We start from the raw sequence: 21,056 nt of genomic DNA on the forward strand, positions 1-21,056 counted from the left end.
CTACTACCTCATCAAAGCCTGTCTCTTCTCCCCAGACAGTCTCTGGTCTGTTTCAGAATTTGGCTTCTGCAACCAAAGAAATGGAAGTTCAACAAAAACTTCCTCATTCTCATTGGTAGCCCTTAAATATTTCTGAAAGCAGAGCTTTTTGTATGCTATTAAGTGGTCCTTCAGCTTCAAAAGAGAAATTAAGCAAAGATAAGGAAGGAAAAAATAAACTGAATTTCACGTACACTGATCTTCCCAGCTAAATTTGAACACAGCAGTATAAGTAACAATAGATAAGCTTTCTTTTCTGAAATCTTTGCTGTCTAAAAACTATTAAAATTAATAATATTGCAGGGAAACAAACGCATGGTACACATTTACATATGCCTACATATGATATGCATTAAGAACTGTTTCAGTCCTAAGCATAATTTTCTCAGCTATTCTGTGCCATTCCTTGCAGAAAAATAAAATCCCCTAGAGGATGGAAGAGAAAGGTCTGACAACAATAAGGCCTGCCTGAGTTCAGCTCTTACATTAATTTGAAACCATTGAAAGCATTCAGTACCTAACAGGATAAAACTAAGGAAAGGACTTAAAGAAGAATATAGTTAAAATTCAGCCCTAACTACTAGGAAAAAAATAATTATCTTTTTCTTATATAGTATCTCTAACCATAAGAAGAAAGAACCAAGAAGTCAGTGAAATACACAAACTACAGAAAGCTCTTAAGCTAATGAACAGCCAGATGAATTAGCAAACCCCACTTTCTAAAGATCTCTGCTTTATCCTCCCCATAAATCTCTTCACTTTGCAGCAACACCAGCCCCAAGTGTTAATAACACAGTTTCAGCAATTTTGGTAATATTTATATTGGAAAACTACCCTGAAAATTGCCTGGTCATTATACATTCCTTTGGAATCAATGAAACACTATAAATCTTTGAATATATTTGTGCTCATATGATTCAGACATACTCCCCAAGTGTACCCTGACACTCATTAGAGGATACTTAAACATGGTGTGGCAGAGGAAAAAAAATATAATAAACTCTCCACGTATTTTGTTTTTTTTTAATGGAGCACATAGAGAGTGCATTGCAAGGGCAGGGTTGGGAGATGTATTTTTCAGATGGAAATTAATAACAATTCCAAACCAAAACCAACCTTACAGCTCCTCCATACCATGAGAGCAGTCTCTTGGTCTAGAGTTTCACGCTGGCCTATTTCTTACTAGCTGGGCTAGGCTGGCATCAGGGGGCTATCATCTGTCAAAATATCAGCAGGAGGAACAATTGACAAAGCCACCACTTGAGAATGTTGAGTAAACTGGGTAAAAAGCAGTGAAAGAAGTTAATGTGCAACCTGGCACACAGTACCAGCCCAAGCCGTGAGAACCACTTACGTGATAATTGGTGCCTCACAATATCTTCTGCTCTGTAAAACATTGTCCTGGGCTTGTCTTTCAGCACAGGAACGGATCCCTTTGAGGACAAGGAAACAAACACCCACCTGAAAGCCCCCTCCAGCTGACAGGGGAGGGATTCAGGTGGGAAAGCTTGCGGTTTCTGAACAGCTACAAACAGTTTCAGGTAACTCCAGACTCACCCAGGGTCAGCCGAAAAAAGCAGACCTTTTTTTGAAAGAAGAAACACATTTATATGCGGCCATTTATTCAGTTCAGACAGAAACTAGTAACCTCTGGGATTCAGAGTATCTCTCCCTCTCCATTTTTATTCTCCCTGTTGTCCAGCTTTAACAAAAAAAAACAAAAAAAACCAAAACAAAACAAAAAAAAAAAAAAAAAAAAAAAAAAAAAGAAATCCTTATTGTACTGGCAGAGCATTACCAGGGGAAGAAATGTAAAACCAGGAATCAGAAGACAAACAGGGAAAATTAACAAAGCTGGTCTGTCTACAGAGTAGGAACCCAGGCAGCAGAAACAGAAGAACATTGGAATAGATTATGAAACATCTTGTAACACAGGTGTTTCACATGGCACCCCAGTTCCTCTCAGCCTTGCTTTATGTGTTCATATACACACATATATGCATGTGCACATATGTATATGTACACATATATAGATACAAATGCAGCTACAAGCTTTTAAAAATTGGAGGAGTGGGAGCCAGAGCCACTAAAATCAAAGGCAGTTCATGTGTCACCACATTAACACTCACACTTGTTCATCTGCAGGGGCATTTTGCATGAAAGCAGAGGAGAGGGTGCAAGTCATCCTCTGAAACCTACCCAGAAAGGAAAGGTGATGAAAAAGCTTTGAGCAGAGGGGGAAAATTCACCCTATAAGGAAATTATTGTACTTTCTAAAGTTGGTACACTTTGAGCTTGTAAAGTGACCTAGGAGACTGTTCTAAACTGAGATCTTCTTGAGAGAATGGGTCTGATTTGCAGCTACTGGAAAATATGAAATCCATGTATGCTTTGGCACATCTTTAGATTCTCAAGAGTCGAGAAATGGGCCTCTGTGTTTTTTAGTGATTCAGAGAGTGGCAGTCAGTCCTTGTAAAGTGGGAGAACTCAGTGTTTGTAGAGCAAATAGAATTTTCTTTATGACAGAAAATTTCCCATAGTGGAATCTGTTCTTTCTTGTGGTGTTTCAAAAAATAGTGATCCACATTCAGGCTTGTTGCTAGAGCAACAAACATGTGGGCAAATGCTGCTCTCCAGAGATAGGTTCACTAGCAGGCCAGGTGTTCCTTTGTATGGATCTGGGCTTTGTCATATTAACAACTGTGGATGAATCATGGCAATTTTCCTTCAGATTTCACTAAAGCTTATGACAGCCATAGTTTCCTACGCAGCTCATGCTCAATCAATCCCTATTCCCTGAAAAACACCATCCCTTTCCTAGCTAGTCATGTAGTGACCAGTTTCAACGTGTCAAAGGAAAAGTTAAAGGACAAAGCCCTTTGGTGTTTGGCATCCTAGATTAACAACAGCCATTATGGGATTTCCTTTAGTGAGATCACCCAGTGTCTCACAAAAATGGCAGCACAGCAGCCAGAACAACCCTGGAGAAACAAGAGATGAAAAGACAGCACAGAGACGAGGCTAAAGTGAGCTTCCACGTGAATAAAGCTTTATATCCCGCTCCCATGCTTCATAATGAAATGTGCAGAACACATAGTAAACACGGTTATACCTGGGCTCCATTCAGGCACTGGGAACGTACAAACAGGTCCTCACCTGAGAAACCCCATGAGAGGGAAAAGGGCTCCCTGGGAAAAGCATGAGAGGGAAAAGGGCTTCCTAGGAAAAGCAAAGCATGCTGCCCTGCTGCAGACTCCTGGGCAAGGAGGCAGCTCTAGAGCAGAAGCCCCTTCTGTACCACCCTGGCTATGTCTTTACTCAGATAAACAAACAAGGCTCTAGAGGGGAGTTCAAGCACTGGAATCATGAGCATCCATAGCACATAATTGTCATTTTACTCTCTGGTCATACCCAGGCTCCTCCAGTACCACAGGGAAAACTGAACAGGAAAAAAGAGCAACTTTCTGCCTAAAGGACATCAAATCCTGCAAGCAGAACATTGTGACGTCAGAACCATGCTGGTCCTCAAAATAAGGCCTGACTAAATGTACCCACTGCTCCTGGATGGTGTGACCTCATGGATTTATTCCTGATTTACCACTGCCTGACCCTCCTTTCCTTGTGAGAAGAATTTTATTAATGGACCGAATCCAGAGGGATTCAGGACTGCTTTAGGTTTTGCCTGTAGGGTTAAAATGCTGGGATGTGTAATTATCAGTGAGAAAACCACAACTGTCAGTATCCTCTCCCGAGCCAGTACCAGCATATGGGGTGCTCAGCAGATGGAGGGGCACAGAGCTGCACATCTGGAATGCAGTTCTCACCAGATACTTGGTGGCATTCCAGCAGCTGGATTTCTCTGTAGGCACCCTCCACTGCTCACTGCCAAGAAAGAGGTTTGTCCTAATTGGCATCACCAATGACAACAACACCTCCTCCCCCCCGACAAGCTTCAGGCTGGAGCCAGTCATAGATGTCACCCTGCTCGCCTTTAGCTCACCTCGACCACCCTCCTCCTCCTCATCTGCCTGGCAGGCAGCTGCACCAGGCTGGGTACCAGGGCCACCACCAGCTTGCAAGGCCTTGCTTGCTTGCCTGCCAGCCCTTCAGCTGAGAAATGTATTCTTTATTCCTCAGCAGCTGGAAAAACAACCAGCAGAGGAGAGCCATGGTGACTTCTTGAAACTTGAGTTTTTTCAGGTTTGAAAGTCTGACCATTTGCTGAGCTGAGGAAGGGTCACCCTCATCACTGAGGAGGAGGAGGAGAGTTTACTAGAAGCCCTTTAAGGCAGGAGAGCTCTAAATACAGCCTCACTAAATAAACACATTTTCAGGACGTAATTGCTGTAGTGATGCACCCTGTTTGAAGTGTGCTAAGCAGCCTGCCAGTGAAGATCAATATGTGCCTCCTAACCTCCTCCAGACTGGCACTGGAGTCCAATCCAGTCAGGGTTTAAATGCCTGTTCCCCTGAAAATGTGCCACAGAACTGCAAAGAAAGCACAAGGAAAAGGGGATTGGGTTATTTAACTGAAACTTCAGTTTATAGCTGATTGCTAATCCGTATGCCACAATACCCTTTTTTTTTTCCAGCACATTTAATTTTTCATTCTCAAAAGTATTAAGGACCATTGGTATTTAAAACAGTTTTTTTTTTTTTTTTTTTTTTTTTTTAAAGCCCTAAACAAGCTACATAAACTCTGCCATGCATATCTGGAATGCTCCACCTGAAGGCCTCTCCCCAAAGAACAGAGACTTGCCCCGAGCAAGGAGTGGGGTACTTGATTTAAAAGGACTTGTGGCATCCTGCTACTGCTTTACTTCTGCAACACCTTCTAGAATCTAGCTGGCTACAAAGGCTAATCCAGTACAAAGGCAGTAAAGTTTTAATATTAGGATTGACTAATCCTTTAAAATTGTTATTACAAAATATATATTAAGTAAAAATGTTTTTGCTAATAAATGTATAGAAAGAAAATGTGAACAAATCTGCAGTGGTTCAAGAGCAGAGAATCCCTTTGCACTCACTCTCAGGACATGGAAATTTGTAAAGTCCCCCTATCAGGCAACTTCTGAAGATTTCTTGTTGGTTCAACATGATTGAGAAGTCTTACTTTTCCTTTATTAAAAAATAGTGGTAAATGACTCAAAAATATTTTATCCATATAAAATTGTGAAAGCTTCAGGTATCAGTGATCCCAAACTGTCCTATTGACTAAATTGAAGGAGATCTCAACATAAAAAAAAAAAAAATTATGTTTAGAATAAATTAAAAGACACAGTGATCTCATTGAAAACTTGTTAAAAACAAAACCAGAGACCAAACTGTTGTTTCCTTTTTGCTTGATTGCTTGGTTGGGCTCTTTCAGAGCCACAGAACTAAATTTAAGTTCTTGTGTCAATATTCAGTTCCTCCCATGCCCAAGCCCTCTCAGTTTTACCGCAGCTCTCTCTCACACAGCAGCTGCCATACCACAGCTCCCGTGAGAAGCCTGCAGCTCCTCGGATCTCTCGTGAGGGTTCGGAGGGGAAGCTGTGCTGGTTTTTGTCTCTTCAGCCTGGAGCTTTGGGGCAGTTCAGCCAGGCTGGCAGGGCTGGGTTGTGGCTGATAGCCCTGGCAGCAAGGCCTCAGAAGGACACCGGCACGGGAGCCAGCGTGGGGGCAGAGAAGGGAGGAGAACCGGGGGATTTTCTCAGGGATCTGAACAAAAGGAGAGCTCATCTCCCGTGAGTGACAGCTGGCATGCTGGAGGTCGAGAGCAGTTTGCTTCCCCACACAGCTTTAACCAGGGATGCTTTGACAGTGCTGTCCCTTGACCCTGCTATTAGTGGAAAGCTCCTTAAGGCTCTCGCATTCTCCAAGGTCTCCTCTTCTCGACAGGGACTGAGACCACATACCACACCACAAACATGTGCTATTTCAGGCACTGAGATGGAGTTTTACAATTCCAGGCTGCGATCAATTACTGACTATTTGAGATTTATATAACAAGTGCTTTTTCCACGGAATGGAAATCTGATGGTGACTCCAACCAGCGGCTCCAGTAAAGCTGAGCAACTGCTGTTTGAAGAGGCCCCAAATGGATCTATATTTCAAGGTTTAGCAAACTCAGAATTGGCAACTTTTGTGCCAGATTTAATCCAACAAACTCTGTTAAAGACTGAATCAATTACAACAGACTGGAATACAAAAAAAGTTATGTAAAGGTAGGATGTGTAATTAGTCACTGTGCAGATTCCCTTCTAACCTCCTTCAGACTTGCACTGTAGCCCACTCCAGCCAGTGTTCAAATGCCTGCTCCCCTAAAAATATGCCACAGAACTGCAAAGAAAGTACAAGGAAAAAGGGGATTGGGTTGTGCTGCACATATGTAAACACTTATTCTACCTCTCTTTTTCAGATTATTGTTGTCATTGGGGAAGTAACTTAAACGAAGCCAAGGATATCCTGGAAGAGCTCTCCTGGACCATTGCTAACTAGGGCCTTTCAGTGGGAGAGCTGGCTGTGCCCATGGTCCAGAGAGCACGGGGTACTGCACTCACAGGAGGTCACTCCACCAGCCCAGCTGTGTAATAAAGGTCCTGAATCTGGCACAGCAACGAGGGCCTGAGGGTGGATGGGATGGACCCAGGCCTAGGATACCCAGTCAGGGCACTACAATGATGTAGAACCTACAGTCTCTTTACACAAAGCTCACAGGGATTTAATGTAAACATAACATAGTCAATGGTGTTTAATGTAAAGCTAAAATCTAATACTTACTACACCAAGCCAGACTCAGAAACTGGGATTGCAATCCACCTAGCAAAACTGCAGGAAGAGGGAGGAGGTGTTATTCCTCACTTATAACAAGCCCTGTGTTACTCCTTGTATAGGAAAAAGCAGAATGCCCGCAGCTTTCCCAGCCAGAGGAGGTAGGTCTGCACTCCAGAGTGGCTCAGTCCATTTTTATTTCAGAGCAATGTTTCAGCAGCAGTTTGGGTGAAACAGTCTGGGTTTCCCTGGTGTAGGAAAACATGGCCGCAAATGAGAGGCCCACAATTGCATGGGAATTCTGCCCTGAAGTTGGAATTGAACTCAAATCTCTCAACTTCCTGCACTGTGTTTTTCCTAGCCTAACTTCTCATCAGGCCTAGGATACCCTAATGATTAAAGGTACAAATTATTTGCGTGGCCTTGAGGATTGCAGTCACTCTCAGGAATATATATATTTACATATATTTCCTTCTCACCCCCCTCCATCTTTGTAACGTCTTGCAAAGAATTTTTAAGAGAATGCTCTGTAAAAGTCAAAGTGAATTGCCTTGTTTCTCTGACATACATCTGTAACCCATCGTGCTGATTCTGAACACAAAATTTTGTGCACAAAACCACTGAAATTTCCTTTTTCCGTGACTGCCCTGGTTTTACATACCCCCACTGCTGTGTCTCAGTAGTTCTAGGACCAAACCAGTCACATTGCAAGTAGAGCAATACAGAGGTATTGATGAGCCATGCAGATGTGTTCCAAGTGTTTGGGATAGGACTCAAAGTGATGCACAGCTGGTTTTCTTGGCTAACTTTCACTCTTCTGGAGTTTTCTATGCTTGCAATGCTCTTCAGAACGTGTAAGTAATGGACCACGTAAAAAAGTGTTTCTGTAAGAACAGATCTGGATGTCCTCAATTACAATGCTTTCATCCATGCATTTCCTTGAAACCAGTATATTGCTTTTCACAGGTATTTCCAAAGCGGGTCCATAACTGGGAATGAGGAGTAGAGCCAGTAAAAATTTTTCAGCTGGAAAAAGTTCCCATAAAGAGGCAAGGCTTCCTTGAAAATGAAATTTTTCATAGGACTCTAGAGTTACATTTATCAGAGTTGAAGGCCCAGAATTTTCTATTAACTTCACAAACAGTCACTCCAGTGCGATTCTATCCAGTTTTTTTTTTTTTTTAAGTATTGCAAACACAGTGTGGACATTCACAGGAAGAATTAAATCTGTAAGGAAAGACTATACTTTCAATCACATTAAGAATGCAAGAATTTTCTTTTATTCCCTGCCTTATTACTTTAAATGTTTCTTGTGCAGTATGTTTAAAGACAGCGTTGAGCTGTCTGAATGAAGTTTGTTATTATCAAAGTCTTTTCACTAACGAAGCATAGGGGAGTTGTGAGGGGGCTAATACCTTTGCATCTGAAGGAATAATTTTCCAATCCATCTGATCCCACAGCACACCCCAGTGCTGTGGAAAGGGCTGCACTGCAGCACAGGATGGGGTGTGGAATGCCTGCCTCACCTCTCATCTCCGAGAGGCTCTAAAGAAGTCAGCGCTGGAACGTTTGCTAGCAGTTGTCTTACTGAGCTTTTCTGTTCAGTGCAGTATGGCATTGTTCTGTAATTACATGCTCTTTCCTTCCCAGAAAAAGTGGATTTTCCAATTTTCCTTCTCCCACATCAGTCAGAGTCAAGGACATCCAGGTGCTCCAACACTGTTCCCTAGGATTGCCTCAGCTCCTCTTTCCTAGTTTCCTAGGGCTGAGTGGTTGGCTTGCAGGTGGATGGCTTGTGCAGCTTCCATCCTGTGCAGTTTGTTACAGCCCCAGTCAGGCTGTTCGTGCCTCTTTCCCCTCTCTGAGTTTTCGTGGATGGAATTTGCCAAGGTTGATTCATGGAAGGGAGTCCTGGTGTGTCCGCCCGTGGGCCGAAGCAGCCAAGCCTTCCCTGGGTGCATTCCCATCCCTCATCAGGCTCCACACAAATGTGCACCGTTTTACTGCTTGGCTTGTTAGCTCGAAAATCTCCAGATTCTTTACCTCATTCTGGCAGTGAAAAGCTGGGAGGAGGGCTTTTAACTGAACATATATTACAGAAACACTACATTTAAGTCTCCTTTATAAAGGAATGGAGAACTGACCCCAAATTTTTCAGAGCTGTAATGAATAAAAGGTTCATTGCATGACTCAATGTGTTCTCACTCTTTGGGGGGGAGGTGCTTTATCTTTATTACATCTTATAATCTTTTTAAGTTTAGAACATGCAGTCTACACCAGGATTTAATCTGCCTTGCTTTCTTTGCTTGCCCTTTTTATACTGAGGTGAATAGTATGTGTGCAGAATTCTCTTATTTTTTAATTAACATTTTCCTTGCTACTAGAAAAGCTGGGCAAACTGATCATTCTTATTCTTCTAAAAACCGTTCTTTTAATAATATTTCTGTTTAATAGTATGATCTCAGACTAGAGTTTATTGCTGCTCTCTTTTTTCTTTCCTTTCCAAGATTTCTTTTAAGCCTGCTGTTTTAAGTACATGTAAATAGTTGTTCTTCATTTCAATGCAGTATTTGCTAATCCTGAGCGCGCAAGAGCCATACCCTTGGTTCAGATTTGTCAGTGCACAGAAGCATTCACAAATACACCTTTTCACATTCAGCATCCTGTACTGGTTTCCAGTTTACCCTAAAAGGTTCAACACCAGGTAACAAAAGCTTCTAAGGCCAAAAAGGCCAGCCATAATTATTAGCAGGTACTCAGGAGACTGCTAGGCATTAAGAGTTAATGTCTTTCATGTGTCTGGAATCCTGGAGGGGATTCCCTGCATAAAGATGAAGCTGGGCCCTTATTAAAGAAGCCTCACAAATTGATGAGGTGTCTTGGGTTTCACAGCTGCATTCAAACCACGTGCTCCCTAAGCTGCATACTACTGACCCCTTGGCTCCTCCATCCTGCCTGCCACCCTGCAATTTGTCGGCAGGTTCCCACAGGGTGTGCATTGTCCACACAACAGGGTGTGCATTATCCACACAACAGGGTGTGCATTATCCGCCCAGCCTGCCCACTGTCTGCTCGGCTGGAATCCACAGGGCCTCCTGGATCTGGAGCCTTCCCAGGTGCCAGGTTTAAGATGCAGAATGAACAAGGTGAAAGGCTGGATGCCTGTTCTGAGCTGGGCCTATCATTGCTGCCAGTACCACTGCACAGGCCCTGCAGTTTACTCTGACATCTCTCTGCAGATTTGGATGCAGCCATGAAGGATCAGACCTGCTTGTCAGCTGTGCCCACAGGAAGAACCAACCTAGGAGTGGTCAAGTGTAAGATAACCAATGGCTGGTGCTAGCTTCTGCACATGTTCAATCACATTTCCTGCACAAGACTGCAAACTGGGAAGCAGCTGCTTTGAGTCTATCAGAGACCCTCATCAGATTAAAGGTTTCATTGCAGAAGGTACTACACAGAACCAGACAAAAATACAGTCCTTATTCAGTCCAAATTGCTTTTGGGGGGTGAAGATAATTTTAATTTGAGAAAGATCAATATTTCACAAGGTATCAGGAAGCGTGGTCGTGGATCTGCATTCTTTTTCATGTGATTTTTTTGGGGAAACTGAGTTTGGAAGTAGAATTCAGCTGATCAGTCTGTGCTGAGTAAACTGCTACCCTTCCTAGTCAGTAGGAAGAGTTATGCAGCTGTTTCAAGGGCAGCCGCATAAATTCAGCAAAATCATAGAAAAAGCTTTTTATTCATTATAATATGGCCTGGGGCGAAATAAAGCTGAAGTTATTAAACTGTAACTAAAAGCTGGCCACAGTAAAATATATTGAAGTCAAGATTAAAAGCACATACAGACTGTGAACTCCTAGTCTGGAGGGTGGAGGTTAAGAGAGGAAAAAGCCTAATTCCTTGGTGAAAAACTGAATTTCCTGAAATCTCTTTTCCTGTACCCAAAGTGGATTCTGGGAATTGAAAACTGCTATTGAGTGTCTGCATCATTCAAAAGAAAAAAATAATCAATCCAGTAGTTTTCACTTATAAAAACAAATAACAAGAGCATGTTCTTTCCACAGTGACCTGGATAACTTTTTTAAGAGTTTCAGACAGCGTCCTATGTCAAACAGTAGTTTTTTTCATGGCAGGGTTGAACTGTTTTGAAAATGCAACAGTTGGCCAGGATAAACCTTTATCTTCATTTACCCATTGTTACTCGTATTTTTGTAGCCCTCTGGTAGCAGGAGGTCACATTTCCATGAAGATAAATTCCTTATTAGACCCAACTGTGGTCTGAGGTCATTGCATATCTGTGCCAGGACAGACTCAGAAGTGATGGTGAATAGGAAGTTTTTGTGCTGTATTGTCCTGGCTCGCGGCAGCTGGAGCCAGACAGCGTTAGCACCCATATCAGCATGGGCTGAAGCAGGCATATCTTTCTGTTTGCTCATCACACAACAATGAGTAAATAAACACTGTCGTGCATGCAGACTGAGCTGTCAGCCCAATGAGCAGGAGAATGTCCCGTGTTCCCTGTACCTTCACCTCCAGCTCGCACGCCCGCGCTGATCCCAGAGCCCGGCCTCGCCGCTGGCAGGGTCAGCTCTGCCGTGTCAACGCTAATCCTTCCTGTCTGCTATCAGCTGCTCTGACCTTTGATGTGTGTCAACTTCTGCGGCCGCTGGAAGCCAAATATCACAGCTCTGAGATAACACTGCGCCCCGCTTCCCTCCAATCGCTGAACAGCTTCGCCTTTTCTCTCCTCGGGCTCCGAGTCAGGGGGTCACAAGTCACTAAGACAACCTTGCATTTGCCTGAGAAATTACACCAGAGCACCATTTCCTATCCTTCAGATGCAGGCACAACAGCACTAAACAGAATGCCCTCGAGTACAAGAATTGTAAGCCTGACATTTTGAGTGTCTCATTGAAACAAAGCTCTTTCCTTTCCTGGTAGGGTAAATGGGACAGGTTTAACATTTTTACCAACTGCTGCACTGAATTTTACCAACTGCTTCAAATTTGACACAAAAAACGCTGGTTGCTCAGAGTACAGAACATCTCCACGCTCACGTCAGACTTGCTCTAAACCAAGCCAAAGGCTTCTCTGACCCCCTCCAACTCCACCAAACAGTTTGTTATGACTCTGTGATAAGGATCAGTATCTACTGAGAGATTAGGCAGGACCACCACCAAATTGGGCCTTTAAAGCAGGCTGAGCTGCATTACACCACGGTGTGAAAGGATGTGGCTGTCAGGAAGGTGCCAGCTCTTGTCAGAAGGCTGTTCCTCCTATTTTTGCACCAGAGGAGCCTTTCCCATGAGCCCCAGTAGCCTTGGGCTGTTCACTGTGGGCTGAACACCACGTGGAACATGCAGAGCCCAGCTCTGGCCATCAGCTGTGTCACCTACACAGGTGACAAACAGGGGCTGGCACACCTGGAGGGTTCTGAACTGCAGCATCTCCACATACAGAGTGCTCCAATCAAGGCAACTTCTCATGCTTGGGAACATTCCCATGAAGAATGGCACAGACAGAAGTAAATATGGGCAACACTTGCTTAGCAAACAGCACCCAAACACATTTTCTAACTTAGCAGCATGTGGACTGTACAGATTTGAGTCTGTGTGAGAAAGAGGAGCAATAACACCTCTGAAAACTAATTTCTTCACAAAAAAAGAAAGAGGTAGGATATATACACGTCCAGATCCCTATTTATACCAGCTTAACCAGTTGCCTAAACCAGGAGCACTGTGCACAGCACAATAACCTTCTCCAAAATCAGAATCTCCCCCTTGAGGAAATGCCTTAACAAAATTCCATATTGGTGTTAAAAAGTAAAAATTTCTGTCACTTTTGTTATCAAAGTCATTGAATTTGAAACTGTTTTTAGTCTCAGCCCCAGATGTGAGCAAAAATAACACTACAGAATAGTGTGCACACATAGGTGATATAGTCATTATGGATGTAATCACATACTGTATACACAATTCAAATTTAAGTATATTTCAGCAAAGGTTCAGAATTTTCTTTGACAAGCAGTACATTAGTGCCAAGAGTAAATATTAAGGCTCTTTGTTGACTGGTCTGTCTTTGCAATATACATAAATTACTCTCTAGTCTAAATGTGTTAGCTCTTTCAAATTTAAGGGAAAAACGATGAAATATGGGTTCCTCCTTTATACCTGAACTACTAAATCCCTCCAGCCTTTCACACTCACCAAACCACATAAGATGTCTGTGGCTGAGGCATTCTATGAAAGAAATTTGCCCTCTCCGTCTTTAATGACAAAACCTGACCTTGATCTCATTTGAGTCTCTGGGAAGGATTAAGCTTGGGATAGAAAAATCCAAAAGGCAAACATTTCTTTTAAATTCACAACTGGTAGCAAAATAGAAATAGGCACTCAAAAGAAAAAAAAAGGATAAAAAAGGCTAGAGTTAATTAAAAAAAGGAAGATAAAAATACTGAAGTTTAACGTAAACACGGGATAAAAAGTAGATATTTTAACTTACAACAGAAGTTTAAAGCCATGCATCAACAACTCTTATCAATCTTATCAGTGAGAAGTAATTTCATTGCTGTCTCACCAGCAGCAATAGGTAAGATTACACTAATTCCCAGATACATTTCCCCTTACCTGGCTCTGTTCTAACATTTATCATGCTCAGCCTTCTACAGCCACAGGGAGAGTGCTCAGGTGAGGACTGAACTTTACTCATCACATCTTTATCACAGGTAAGCCACATAAAAAGCAATATATTGATTTTAAGCCTGCTAAACCGATAGTTTATAGATTTTACTCTATAATATCCAGACCATAAACATATCTCCATGCCTGTCTAGGATACTGCAAGGTTTCATTTGAGGGCAGGTGAGAGGCTTGATCTTACAGGAGTGGCTGTAAAGAGGAAGAACCTGAGGGAGCCTCAAGCCTGTCACAGATCCTTTATGTGTCAGAGGAAATAATCTGTGCTGCATAAAAAACAGCAACACGCTTCCCTCACCTGGAGAGCAAGAAAGGAAAGGAGGAGCTAAAGCAGGAGTTCTCCTGTTTTCAATATTACCTACACGAAGCACAACAACTCCTTCCAAAGTATGTTGGGATATTTCACACAAGCCACAGCTCTGCTAGCACCAAACAGACTTTTGGGTGCACCATGAATCAATTCCAAGGCATAAGCTTTCACTGAAGGCATTTTGTGCAGGTGACCTGTAGCTGGTGTCCTTCCTTACAGCTGCAAACACGGAACAGGGAGCACAGCACGACCAGAGTGGCCTCGTCCCAGTGCTGAGGGCCTTACAAGCAATTCTGCTCGGCTCTTTTATGAGCAGTTCAGGCTTTCTTGGGGTTTTCTGGCTGCTCTCAGATCCCTGCTTGGCCCAAGTCACAGCACAGCCTCCCCAGCCTCTTTCCCAGACAGGAACTGGAACACATGGCTTGTGGTTGCGGTAAATTAATAAGGAGGTGAAAAAAAGAAATAAACAGAAGGGACTTTTCCCATGTGTTTTACAACAGTGCAAATCTGTCCCCCATCCAGCTCATCTGCAGCATAGTGTTCTCCTGCCAGCCATTCCTGTGTTCGCTTGCTATATGATACAACTCCAGCCTCCCCCCACCACAAGTCTTATTTTTAATGGGTTCTCTGAATTTTGAAAGGCCAGATACTGATGATGTAAACTGGTGTCAATCCACTCTGGATTTTGAAACCAGATCCATGTTTGCTTCTAAAATATGTATTTAAATGTATGAGGAATTCCCTGCTTGTTATATATATAGCCTTAAGCCGTAATTATTGTCTGTACTTGCATAAGATTATTTACATAGGTATGCAATAAGAAGGCTCAGAAAGAAGTATCTTTGCAGACTGAATTTCACTTTACATGAGTATATTGCAAATTAGGCCCAGAGATAATAGAGCATTATAAATTCTTCAAATGCAGCATTCTTCAGAGGTGAGAGATTCCCACTAAAATGCAGGATTTCCTGAAATGTTTTATAAGAAAAAAAGTCTGTGTTGTATTTTTAAACTACATCCTCCTCACTACCATTCGTGTGCCAGTGCAAGAACCATTAGAAGGTTTTTATGTGGTGTGGCTGTGAGTTTCCTCATAATTATGAACAGAATATCTCTGGAAACCCCTTTGCCTTCCTTCCCCCAGGTCTGAGGAGTGTGACAGAGCTGACAAATCTCAGAAACATGCTGTGCAGAAGCATAGCCTCTCAGCCGCTCTTCACTCTTTGGCAAAGCTTGGGACAGCCTGTGGTTTGCATAGTCCGAGAAACCATTTAAGCATCATCCAAAATTACAGTGATCAGGAGCTGCATTTCAGCAGAGGAGACCCAAAAGTCTGTAAAACTAATTTTCCCACAGTCCACAAACCCCAGACTTCAGTCCTAGCGTAGTCTCACCCTGTGCTTTTATCCAGCTGATCAACACTTGTAACCAGCTGATCTGTTGTCTGTCAAAGGACGGGGACTCTGCTCTTGTCAGTGTGATGTTAAGTAGGTGAAACAAACCGCTAGCTGCCTAAAGCTCCCCAGAACACGTTGGGGAAGTCATTTAGTTGTAAATAAAGGGCCTGGCTGTGGCCCTTTACAAGCACGCTGGCATCCCTGGGATGCCCAAGCCTGCATGTTGTCAGAAATCTCCTTGAGGCAAAGATGAGATCAGGCTCTGGGCCCCAGCCCAGAAGCTCATGGAAACCCAGGGAAACAGCTCCCCTCGTTCCTGCAGTCAGCATGGGAACCAGGTTTCTCTGAAGGCACCTGAAGTGTGTCCACAGTCAAGCACTCCATGGCCTCAGGCAGAGCCAAACCCGTAGGTGTGTGCTCGCTCACGCTGAGCGCATTTACCGTAACGCCACGAGAGCCGCTCCTCATCCAAGACATGACTTAAAGCACATGATAATTGCTGGCAGTAAAAACAAGCATTATGGTCCTGCCCCAAATTCGTGTCTGTTATGCCAAGCATTACATATAATTAATTTGTGATGTGTAATTTGTCCCAAAGACTTTATCATGTCTCCTCCTTGCTGCCCTTCAGCGCTGCACCGCAGCTGAAAACAGGATCTGTTGACAGGTTTATAATGCACAAAGCCTGACCCAAACCTAGGCCAGCCCTATACGGCAGGGAATGCACTCAGGCCTCATCAGTTATCAGAAAATGATGCTTAATAGACCACACAATGTAATTTGAGGGGGAAAAAATGAAAAAACCTTGGGTTTGATAAGCTCTAACTTAAGCGATTGTTGCATGACTTCAAATAGGCTGCACCAGCTTCTCACATTCCAAACCAATGTACACTCACCAGGGCCACCAAGGAGAAAAAGGTACAAAAATAGCTACAAACAACAAAAACTAAATTCTGATGACAAATATGAAGGCTTCTAGAAATTAAGCCATGATATTCAATTTATTCCTGGGAAACAGTGGCTGGACAGTTTGTCTATGCCTGCAGTTGTGACCATCTTAGCAAGGCTCCAAAAGGAGTCAAATCTCTCATGGCTGGAAGTACCTGAGTTTGTCATAATCCAGAGTGCTAACATGAGATTTGGAATGCTAACATGAGATTTTGGAATGTTGGACCTCATGCCTTGAATTTTAAGCCAGACAATAACTGAAACAGAACAAAAATGATCTGAGCACATCTGAAGCCTAAATTCTGTAAATAGACCAAAAAATGATCAGGCAAGGTGGCCCTCCCTACCTGTAGAAGGCTGCCTTACTTTCATGAAATACACGATTAGCCTACACAACTATATGTGTAAAAACAGAATTAAAAAATAATATGACAGGCAAAAAATGGGGAAGTCTCCTTTGGGAAAATATATTTTTTTCTCTCAGCATTAGATATTATTCTGCAATTGGCACATGCATTTATAATACCCTTTTTAAACTTTATCCTTTTCACTGAAGCAGGAAATGCAAGCCAGATCAAGAAGATATCTATGCAGTGAGTTAAAAAGTGATCTAAGAAAATTATACCAAATTTCAAATTGAAATCTTTTAAAAACTGTTATTGAAAGGCTGTTCCTGACTTTTTTCTTTTGCCCTCCCAAATTTCAACTACAGGCTGCAATAAAACCAGAAAATGTGCTAGGGAATTATGAATTTTCCATACAGGCACAAATTAAGGTACTTACAGGTACGTGGGCACCTTCAGATGCCTCACCAATGAGATGGTTAAATTGCTACTGGCTCCAAATTCAGTGATTTATGGTAATGGGAAGCTATACAATATGCCCTAGAAATGCAGTTGGAAATGATTGATAAAGCTTTAGTCTGACTGAACACATACAGTAGGTAGATTAAGGGCCTGGCTTATCTGTCTGGTCCTGGGTGTTCATCAGTCAACCTCACTAACAAGCTAAAAGTCAGGATTGTGGTCAGCAAGTTCATATTCATCTGAAAATATGGGGTCTGCAGTGAGCTCTTGCACACAAAGGCAGCACTCTGAACCTGTTTAATGCCTGCTTACCCCTGCTAATGCTCAGGAAAAGGACAGAACTGCAGGCTTGAGAAGAGCTTCACCCTTCACATTCACTTTCCCCCTTCATTACTTTTTAACATCGCTTTAAGTAACAACTGCTGAAACCCATTAACAAACTCATTTTATGGTGCCAGAAATCTCAATAGCTCATAAAATTGTATTATGAACCACGTTAAGTTTTGCTCGAGTCCAACGTGACTTAATAGCTTTTAATCCAAACACTGGATTTCTGTGTGAGGAGTTGCCTTCCAGCCTGGTACACAAAACAGCTTCAAAGTGAAGACCCAGCTCATAAAGGTGAGGTGGGGTCAGAAATGTGTGCTGTAGAGGATGTAGGTCCAAACTTCCAGAGATGTAAATCAGTAAAATGGCATAGCCCTCGTGAAATGCCAGCTGCCAGAGCCAAGATGTTGAGGGGAATCTCTCTAGCATCAGCTGCTCCACCAATAACTGTAATTTCACTGATTTAAAGGACAACACCATCAATATTTTCATGGGCCAAACAAGGTATTTAAGATGGATTTCAAGCTAAAATGCAAAAAGTGTCCTATGGAACTCAGGAAAAATTCAGCACAAGATGAGCCTATTCTGAAAGATCAGCTTCCTCCCCTCCCACCATTCACTACTTTGGGGGGATTAAAAAAGCCCAAAAAGGATCAATGAACTCCAAACCCCTTTGCTGTTAATCTGTGCTGGGCTTCAAACAAGCCTGTGGAAGGACAAGACCTGAGAAGGTATTTGCAATAAAAGAGGCCATGGACACAAAAGTATATGCTGCTGATTAAAAACGTAAAATTATATCACAATGACTTTAAATGAGAATGATCTCAGTCTAATCACATAATACTTTCTTTTGTGCTCTAGGTCACGCCGTCACTCAGATGCAGCATTCAGGAAGCACATTTCATTAGACTAAATAAAGCTTCAATCATGTGTAAAATTTCCAACTTGAATAGGCAGCCATCATATCATTCATCAGTCTAGATGTATTTAATGGGTGTAATTTCTTCCTCATATTTCTGTGTTGATTGTTTCATTTCCATTATAGAAACCTTTCAAGGTTGCTCTTTTTGCTGTTCTTTGGATCAGGATAAATAATGCTTTTTAAGTTGCATCCCAAAAACACATTCCTTTTTTGTCAAAAAAACTGGGTGATGGAGATAACTTTAAGACAAGACAGAGAGAAACAGCAGACCCAAATCATAACACACACCTTCCCTGCCAGACTCAGATGGCATTACCTGTACTGCATGTCTCACAATAAATAATTGCGCTTAATCAAAAACAAATTGAGCAGTCTTGTTCAGACACCGCAGCCCCCTGTGGATGCTGACACAGTTTCTACAGATGAATTCGAAGGGATTATGCTTAACACACGACCTTAAAGCAAGGCACAAGAGCCCATCTCCATCCCTTGCTTCCTCCTTCCCCCTTTTTCACCCTGACATGCACACATCAACAAAATGGTAAAAGAAAACATTTTGCCTTTCAAATTTTAAATGGAAAGGGTGAATTAACAATCCAGGGGAGATTTGCAAACTCATCAGGAAGAAACCATAGCAGAGAAGTGTATGTTTCCAGCACCAAATGTTAGTCTTCTAGCTTAATCTGGAAAAGATTTTCTCCTAGACACTTCATTTGGATACACGGATGCCTTGCTTATGAGAGCAAAATTACAACAGTTCTGGGCTCCATACATAGCCAAAGTTTCTGCACCAATAATACAACCTTGTAGTTCTCAATCTGAAAGCCACCATCACCACACTTTTAATTATTTTTTTTCTCACTGTTTGTTCCTTTCTATGCCTCCACAGAAGACAGACAGGCAAAACATCACATCTGCATTGGACCAGATGGCCAGGCTGAGCCTCCCCTGCTCTGCCCAGCCTAAACCTTTCCCAGTTCTTCTCCTTTGATCTCCCCCCTCTTTCTGCACATTTCAAGCACCTGTTGTTTTCCCTGTGACCCAGCCCCAAACCTGTAATGGGATCTGCTCTGCTGTGTGGGGCTCAGCACAAACAACAATTTCCATTTCAGAACCCCCAGTCTGACTGGGTCCCAAAACAATACAGGCTCATCCTTAGAAGCAGCACAGCCAAGCTCTGGGATGAAAACACAGAATGGAAAAATAGAAAAAGCTTTGCTCTTACCTTCTCTGATGTGTGAATGCCTTTGGGAATCCCAGATTAAGCAAAGAAGATGGGAAAGAAGATTTATTTATCCATCAGCCTATTGTAGCTCTAACCATAGCAGTTTCCCAGGTAGTGATCTGAAGCCCATGGAGTGGAGTCCTGAAAAAAAGTCAAGCAGTAAAAATATAGATTTAGTAATATTTCTTTTTGATCACAGCTTTTGATGAAGACAAGTTATTTTGGACATCATGATGATTTTTGAGGGTAGGAACACCATGGGAGGGGAGTAACTGGCAGAAGCACAGAGCACGGCCTTGAGAGGCCTCAGTTCTCCCCTCGTGGTTGAGACAGAAAGCTGACAGGTTTGGTTTTGGAAAGAAAAACCACAAAGCCAAGGCTGCTCCTGGGTTGCAAAATCGAGAAGAATGCTCACTACAGAGGCTCATGGCCTGAATGAGAATAAAAAGTGCTGTGGAAAACTGTAAGGACCAGAATTCCAGCCAGGGCAGTTGTGTACCGTTAGATAATTTGTGATAACACATCCACTCATCATTTTGATACACAACCTAATTTTCATTCAAGCCGGTGGTGATATTCTGCTGGCAGATGCTGGATTGGAGGACTTTGTCCAACACCCAGAAGGAAAGAGAAAAGCCAGAATCCTTTTCCAAGGACCATGGGGAGACTGGAGCCACTTCTCAGCTCTGCCAGAATTTTCCCACGTGACCTCCTGCCAATTTTTAATTTTCTCTGACCAAGAGGCTGAAACATATTTTTAAAACCTAATGAACTTCATAAGCCAGTGCCTCTGTGGCATAATTCCCATTAAAAGAGGAAAAAAAAAAACAACTCATGAGTGCCTGGGAATGTTTTCAGTGCAAGAATTTTTTAATGGTCTTTCCCCCTCTTTTGTGGCAAAGTGAGAGTAAGTATAAAACTTTCCTCATCCATAATATGTGGCATAAGATTTATCTTCAGTTAATCCACTTCATAGTGTATTTCTCTGATGAGAGTTCTTAATGTGAGATTTCTGTGTTTCATAGGAGACATCATAACACTGCCGTGGATAAAGAGGCAGAGGTGGAAACCTGCCCTGCACAGGGAAGGAAGCCTGCATCCCCCAAAGCCACGACAGGGTCACTCCTCAGCTTTGTATGAGTGACTGGAGCATTTACAGCACAGCCCAGCCCAGCTGCAGCCTGACAGGTACACACGATTCATAGGATGGCAGCATCTTTAATCCTGGAATGTTAGAGCCCAAGCCATCACCAGCTCTGAAGCGTGGACTTTCCCCCTGTGCTTCCATTGTCTTTAGTGCGCACAAAGGCATCTGAAAATTCTCAGCCAGATTCCATCTGCAGCTAAGCCATGGCAGAGCATTTAGGAGTCAGGACTGAGACATGATCTTGGCATCACATGGACATTCCAGAAGGGAATACACAGGGCTAGAGAATTTGCCTCTCAAGATTTGCTCCAAAAGAGCTGCCTTCCTCCTTAACATGTGTTCATATTTGTATTCCTATCAGCATTTTTTATTTTAGCATTTACAGGCTCCACTCATATCTGAGGTCCTTGGACAACGACACAGAATTAGGAACTGAGTTTAGAGCTACATTTCCAGCTTGGGCCTATCAAAGAGATCCTAA

The 21,056-nt window shown here is 42.7% G+C and overlaps 1 long non-coding RNA gene across 1 annotated transcript in view; it reads right to left on the reverse strand.

Moving 5' to 3' along the window:
- Window positions 1-1,092: 1,092 nt before the first annotated feature.
- LOC132070468 (uncharacterized) overlaps window positions 1,093-21,056 on the reverse strand; it is a 28,669-nt gene continuing 8,705 nt past the window's right edge. Inside the window, exons 2-4 of the long non-coding RNA XR_009418004.1 lie at window positions 19,429-19,569; window positions 1,394-1,472; window positions 1,093-1,256 (exon numbers count right to left, since the gene is read on the reverse strand). This is a non-coding gene — a long non-coding RNA (uncharacterized LOC132070468). The remainder of the gene's footprint in view (window positions 1,257-1,393; window positions 1,473-19,428; window positions 19,570-21,056) is intronic.

Source organism: Ammospiza nelsoni, chromosome 3, assembly GCF_027579445.1.
Source record: "Ammospiza nelsoni isolate bAmmNel1 chromosome 3, bAmmNel1.pri, whole genome shotgun sequence".
Lineage (NCBI taxonomy): Eukaryota > Metazoa > Chordata > Aves > Passeriformes > Passerellidae > Ammospiza > Ammospiza nelsoni.